The sequence below is a fragment of the Ixodes scapularis genome, unplaced genomic scaffold (assembly GCF_016920785.2).
Source record: "Ixodes scapularis isolate PalLabHiFi unplaced genomic scaffold, ASM1692078v2 PGA_scaffold7__128_contigs__length_106722199, whole genome shotgun sequence".
In the NCBI taxonomy this organism is placed as follows: domain Eukaryota; kingdom Metazoa; phylum Arthropoda; class Arachnida; order Ixodida; family Ixodidae; genus Ixodes; species Ixodes scapularis.
Window position 1 is genome coordinate 102,130,207 of NW_024609882.1, and position 6,275 is coordinate 102,136,481.

The 6,275-nt window shown below is 40.7% G+C and overlaps 1 pseudogene; it reads right to left on the reverse strand.

The window, feature by feature from the left end:
- Positions 1–2,605: 2,605 nt before the first annotated feature.
- On the reverse strand, positions 2,606–3,174 carry LOC120841326 (annotated as a pseudogene).
- Between the last annotated feature and the right edge of the window lie 3,101 nt (positions 3,175–6,275).

The window sequence follows — 6,275 nt, forward strand, 5'->3', positions numbered from 1 at the left end:
GAAATGTAACTAGGCAATACTTGACTGGAAGCAGATCTGACTTGGATATGCCAAATCCATTCTACACGATCAGGTACTTTGCTGGAAGTGACATGTCCACTTTGGAGAGACAAGCAACAGTGAAGTATAAACGACTAAAGGTTTAGAATGAATTTTCATTTTTTGCACAAAACATGTAAACGACATACTTTTTTACTTTTGACACAAGTAACCTGACAGCTACTCGTTGTTCGTAAAGGCGTGTGTTAAGAAATAAAGCGGGCATGTAAAATCCCGCCTCAAACTAAAAAAATAAAGGTGACGATCAGCAACGTCCGTTGACGTAAGTTACAGCCTACTGACAAGATACGCTTTCTTAAGGCTGCTGGAAGTCAACGGGGGCTGCCACAAAGATGAATGGGTGCGATGTCAGTGAGAACTGACTTCATTTTTATGCAGTGCTCAGATGAACTACTTCGTCAACGGGGCGATCGAAACCGAAACCATGTTACTCGTCTGCATGGCCAACCAGGACCCATAATGGAACGCGTGCAGCTTTGAACGCCGGAATTTTTTTTAAAGTATGCTATTCACGATTGTTGAAGAGCATCTTTACCCCGGGCGATCTCAAAGTATTAACATCGAACAGACAAAGGTGCCAAGTATTATACAGACTCCTAGGAACAAGCTGCCCTCAAAAACAGGCGCTTGAAAGCACACAGGTAGAAAAAAAAACAAAAAAAACGTGCATTGTGTCTCAGGATTTTGTTTGGCGAAAAGAGAGCTTGCAATAGTTGCCAGATTACGTTTTAAGATGTAGCTGATGCCAAACAGGCTTTAGAATCTGGGCTTCAATCTTATTTTTGTATGTATCGATGAGCAGGGAGGTTTGTACCCCAAAAGAAGGCGTGGTCACCCGCTGTGCTTCAAAACGCAGTTTTTCAGCCAAATATATTACTTCCTACAAAAACGATGAAATTAAAAAAGCAAATAAAAAAATAAAAAATAAGCTTCTCAGATAGCGAAAAAATATTTTTATCTGTTTTTATTACAAGTGCCCTTACTGAAGAACATATGAGCAGATAAAAGTGAGAGGAGAAAGAAAAGTTAATGAGGATAAAAAAGAGAGGGTAACCAAGGCGGCGGCCTCGGTCGGCTACTCTGAGTTTGGGAAGGGGACGGGGAGATGTAATGAGGAGAAAAAGGGAGGGCTTAGGGAAGACATCGGTATCTGCCTAATACCCGCATTAACACTGCGAGTGTAGAATTTGGCGCGTACCTGATCATAAAGTATCGACGTAACCAAAATGACAGAGCGCTGAACGTACATCGTTTGTGCATCACACATGTTAACCCGCATACCGCGAGTTTGGCGTACTGGCACTTTAATTGGACCACATAAAGGGGAACCCCGCCGATTTCTTCGTAGACTTCGATTTGGCTGGAAATTTGCAGACCGCATCAATAACCCTTTTTCAACTGATAACCAAAATATTAAAAAAAATAAACTTTTTTCGTGAAGATATTGAATTTTCAAGTTACGCCGGCCGCGAGGGTTCCAGAAGGCGGCTTTCTACTGGCAACAATGAAAAATCCCTACTTTTCCCTACCCGCATACGCGTCACGGATGTGCAGGCGGACAAGCGACCCGGGTAGCCGCGAAGTGGCTTTCCGGACGCCAGCGTTCGAGATAATTTTTTCGCAGCTTCAAGGTTGAACGTTCTTTTGCAATGGGTAGCAATCTGTACTCCGCGATAGATTGTACAAACGGTGCCGGGAAAAAGATGAATTGTTTTACCCTTGTTTTCGTGGGAGAAAACAAAAAAGCGTTCCCCGGCAGCAATGCAGGCCAGCCACGTCAAGGTGCTTTTGCGCGAGCTGTGTGCCGAGAGAACTGGTGTCACGTGAAACATTTTCTGTTTTGCTCGGAACACTTTATAGCGGCGTGCTGCGAGTTGAGTATCCCTCAGCAGCTGGAACGGCTTCAAGAGTGGCGAGCGCAGACTCAAGCCGGCTGTGACCATCACGACATCCGTCCAAAGAAGAGCGCTAATAATATCGAGAAATATAGTACACAATCTAGCACTATATTCGAAATTTTGCACCGTCACATTTGTTATTCACAATTGATTCAGTGATTTTTTAAAACAAAATCTTATTAACACAGTTTTTGTCTGGTACGTCGAATCTAGATCGGGCCACTCTCGGAGTTCCACTCACGCGGCCGATATGTTGAAGACGAGAAGTGAAACGTCTAAACAAAGTTCAAGTCTGAATTTCAATTCAATTCAATTCAATTTTATTTCCAACACAGTGTCGGGGATCCCCGGGCGAAAAAGCTGTCGTTGACAATTTGAGAGTGCATGGGGACCCATACAGACAGCAACATATTGTGAAAAAGTACAAAAAAATATGACGCGTGCCAATATGAGTACACATAAACACCGTGTGAGCTTATTCATTTCTATATGGTACATCTCAAACACTAAATAAATATTATCAACCGTTGATGATATTATAAATGACACAGATCAAAATTTCCCACATGACTTGTTTCCTAACAAAAATCACAATAAAGGCTTAACACCAAAACTTTCCCATATACAAGATAGAGACTAATGCGTTATCATCTATTGTTTACAAAAAAATTCTCACATTTTTTACTAGTGAATGTATCAAAGTAAATACTTTGTTCTAGATGCTTGTTTAAAATAAAAGGTACGTTATATGTCAGCGACTGCGAGAAATATTCAGTGCGCCGGCGCAGCACTAACCACCTGTCACAGCTGCGGGTGCGAGGGCCACTTATTGGTTTCGATAAGTGAGATGTCCTTTTTAAAAATGATCTGAAACTTTCATTTGACAAGAAAAAAAAATGCAATAAACGAAATCCATATTTGTTTACGCTTATTATACCATAATGAGTGTACAAGTGTGCGGTTGAGTGTAATCGTGGCACATTAGCAATATATCGAATTGCTTTTTTTTTAAGAACAAGGATGGTGTGTACGTTTCCTGCTGTGGTCGTGCCCCATAAGAGCGTGCAGTAATTTATGTGTGAAGTGAATAGGGCATGATAAATATAAAGTTTTGCATTATATAGAAGGATGTGTTGACATCGTGACAAGGCTCCTGTCGCCGATGATAAGGACTTAGTGTCCATGTCATATTGGCAGAAAATGTAACTCCAAGGATCCTGTGTTTGTTAAGTCTTTCAACAAAAGTGTCACCGAGTAATAAATCGTGTATTGTTTGTGTCTATACTTATGTGTAGTTTTCAATAAAATAGCCTTAGATTTATTTTTATTTACTTTTAGACCATTCTCATTGAACCAGTGCCACAGTTTCGAAAGTTCCCTTTCAGCTTTTTAAAATTATTTCGTTTGTGTACCATCCGAAAATAAACAGGCTTCTGTCATCCGCATAGATAACGTAGACTGCGTTACTATCTTGCTGAACAACGTCATTAAAAAACATTGAAAAGGAACGGTCCTAGAACACTTCCTTGTGGAACACCGGCAGTAACTAATTTGGAAGATGAAATGTTATTATCTATTACTACACACTGCTCCCGGTCGTTAAGATAAGATTAAGACAACGACTGAAACAACAAAAGCAACGAAACATGACTTTCGGCATATTGCTATTCTTGTCTGCTATTACAGAGGTTTATGGAGCTGGTGTTGAGGTCCATTAATATACGATAGAGCCTTACCTGGTTCGTCAAATGGTTGGCGTGCAATATTCTCTGCAGAAGAAGTGATGAAAACGTCCTTAATTTCTTCTATTGCGGAGAAATTTGGGACTGAAAAGTTTTTTTAAAACAAATTTACAGCTGACAGAAACTGTGCTAAACCAACTTAATTAGAACAAAGAAATCTTATATAGAATTACCCCTTCCCAAGTGCTCTCGTGGATGGGTGTCTGAACGCGTTGCATTCTTTTCCAAAAGTAAAAAAAAAAAAAAAATACGGGTGCACATTTTTTCAGTAACTTTTGTTAACTTATTTTGAATGAAAGGATTTAGATGCCTTTTTGTATTTCACGCACTACTGTATCTTCAGGCAAATATTCTTTATTTGGAAATGAACAGTGTGTTGTGTATTTTATACGCATTCCATTGAACCTTGATGTTTGGCTTGGTGGTTGCGAAGTTCTTTTAATCGTCATTTCAACACGATCTTCATGACCAGTAACATGCCATCTGATCTACACGAATGCAATTAATTCCATTCCATACATTTCACTGTTTACGAGAATCACAGTCTACATGTCTTAGGTCCCAGCCCAGCACGCAGATGTTCATCGCTTTGGAAGGCGAGCAATGTACGCGCCACATGCACGAACGCTGAAAATGGCATCGACCAGAAGCGCTTTCAAATGGTCTACAGATCTTTTGCTAAATTACTTAAGCACCAAGGAGCATATTCATGCCACAAGAGTAGTTACACGTGCTGACGCCTGCAACGGTAACTTTTCAAAAAAAAAAATAAAATCTAAACCAAGTGGCACGTTCCTTCAGGTCATACGAGCGTGTGGGGCATTTGCACCCACATTCCGAGCATTTTCCGCGGTGCTTTGGCAATTCAAAAAATTTAGTGCGTGACTCTTGGACCTTTCTTCGCCAGCCATCTTCTAATAGAGGGAACAGATTTACCAGCAATATCACAAAACTAGCGTAGCGAGTTGCAAAAACGGTTTTATAAAAATTCTATTTGCTCCCGTTTTTTTTTTTCTGATATTTATGCATGTAGGCCAAGGCCATACTTTGTGCACATACGTATATATATAATTATCAACTTAAAACAGCATGAACGCCCAGGTTTTCTTGCTCTTAGACGGGAGAAAGGCGGGCGCGACCGTACCCGATTTCCGGCCGCGCGCCTTGCTGGCCACCGGTGACGTCACGCTTGGGCGGCGGGGAACACGGGGAAAAACTAGGGAGAACGATGTTTTGGTTTCGGCAGGAAACAAAATATCACTTTTTGATTAACTAGATTGAATCTGGGGGAACGAAATAGCATTTCGGACTCAGGAAGCCACCCGCATTCAGATTATGCCTTTGAACTAGGTAGCTCGAACAGTCGACGGAGTTCCCCTTTAACCCAAAAAAGTTTAGAAAAACTGCAGAACTTAGTCTTGCACGGAAACACAATTTTTGGGCAATAAAAAAAACTTTTTGAGAAGCAGAATTCTAAGCAAGTTTCTGATAAAAAGAAGTAAAAAGCGTTTGCGGCCTCTAGTAATTATTACGTCGTAAATGGTAAGTCGTCCAGATGTGAAAGATATCTCTTTAGTTCTCTTTATGTAACGTAAAAAGTACATTTACATAGTAAATGGGATATAGTTTCTACACAATCACACCCTGGACAGTTTGCACTGTGCGTTTCCCTAATTCGGTGCAGGAATTGTTAGGTGTAAGAAACACCCAGGCGTAATCGGTGCATAACAGCATCAGTTCGCTCTCGTAGATACCACCTATCGCGACACACGATAGGTGAGATCTGGATCCATTAAATATCAAGGAGCGAAATGGTGTGCTACACTCTTCCAAATTGCATTTGTTGCATTTTAGGAATAGAGATTTGTGTATAAGGTAGCGTCGCATCTAGAGTATGGTTTTTCTACGCTGAAAAGTAAGGAATGGGCTGAAGTCGGAGCACCCCTTCACGCCTCATTTGCGTCCTCCACGAGGACACCAATGAGGATACCAACGCTCCTAGACCTTGCAGTGTCCAGACATCTACTGAAACTCAACAGAATGTACTCTATTAATACATTTATCAAGATGGCAAAAAAGCTTGATAACAATTTGCGCATTGTAACTTAGACCTAGGTATGTAGAGATGCTTTGGAGTGCCAGTCTGGAATCTGAAAATAATGTCCCTACTTGAGATGGCTTTGTCAATATAAATCAAAGAGCTTCTCGAAGTTCGGCATACTTAAACCCCAGTTGAGAACGTTTTGGGACAGCTACTAGTGTCGCACGTAAAACGGAATCACAATGCTTGCGGTGGAACTATCTTTGGTACATAATCCATCTGTACATATGTGAGTTCTTGATTCGTGATTACAAGTAAATGTGAATATAGCGAGTTACTTAAACACTAGTAATGGTGAATTTGATTTCTTATTGACACACTAAATTTCGAGTTTACAACGGATACATAGAGCCTTTATTGGGGTGTGGTAGGTAGGTCCAACAATCCGATATTATTCTGAATATATTGCTTCATTTTAGCAATGCCTTAGATTACGCTGAGTAAGGACGTTTAGAGGTAAGATGATAAACCCGA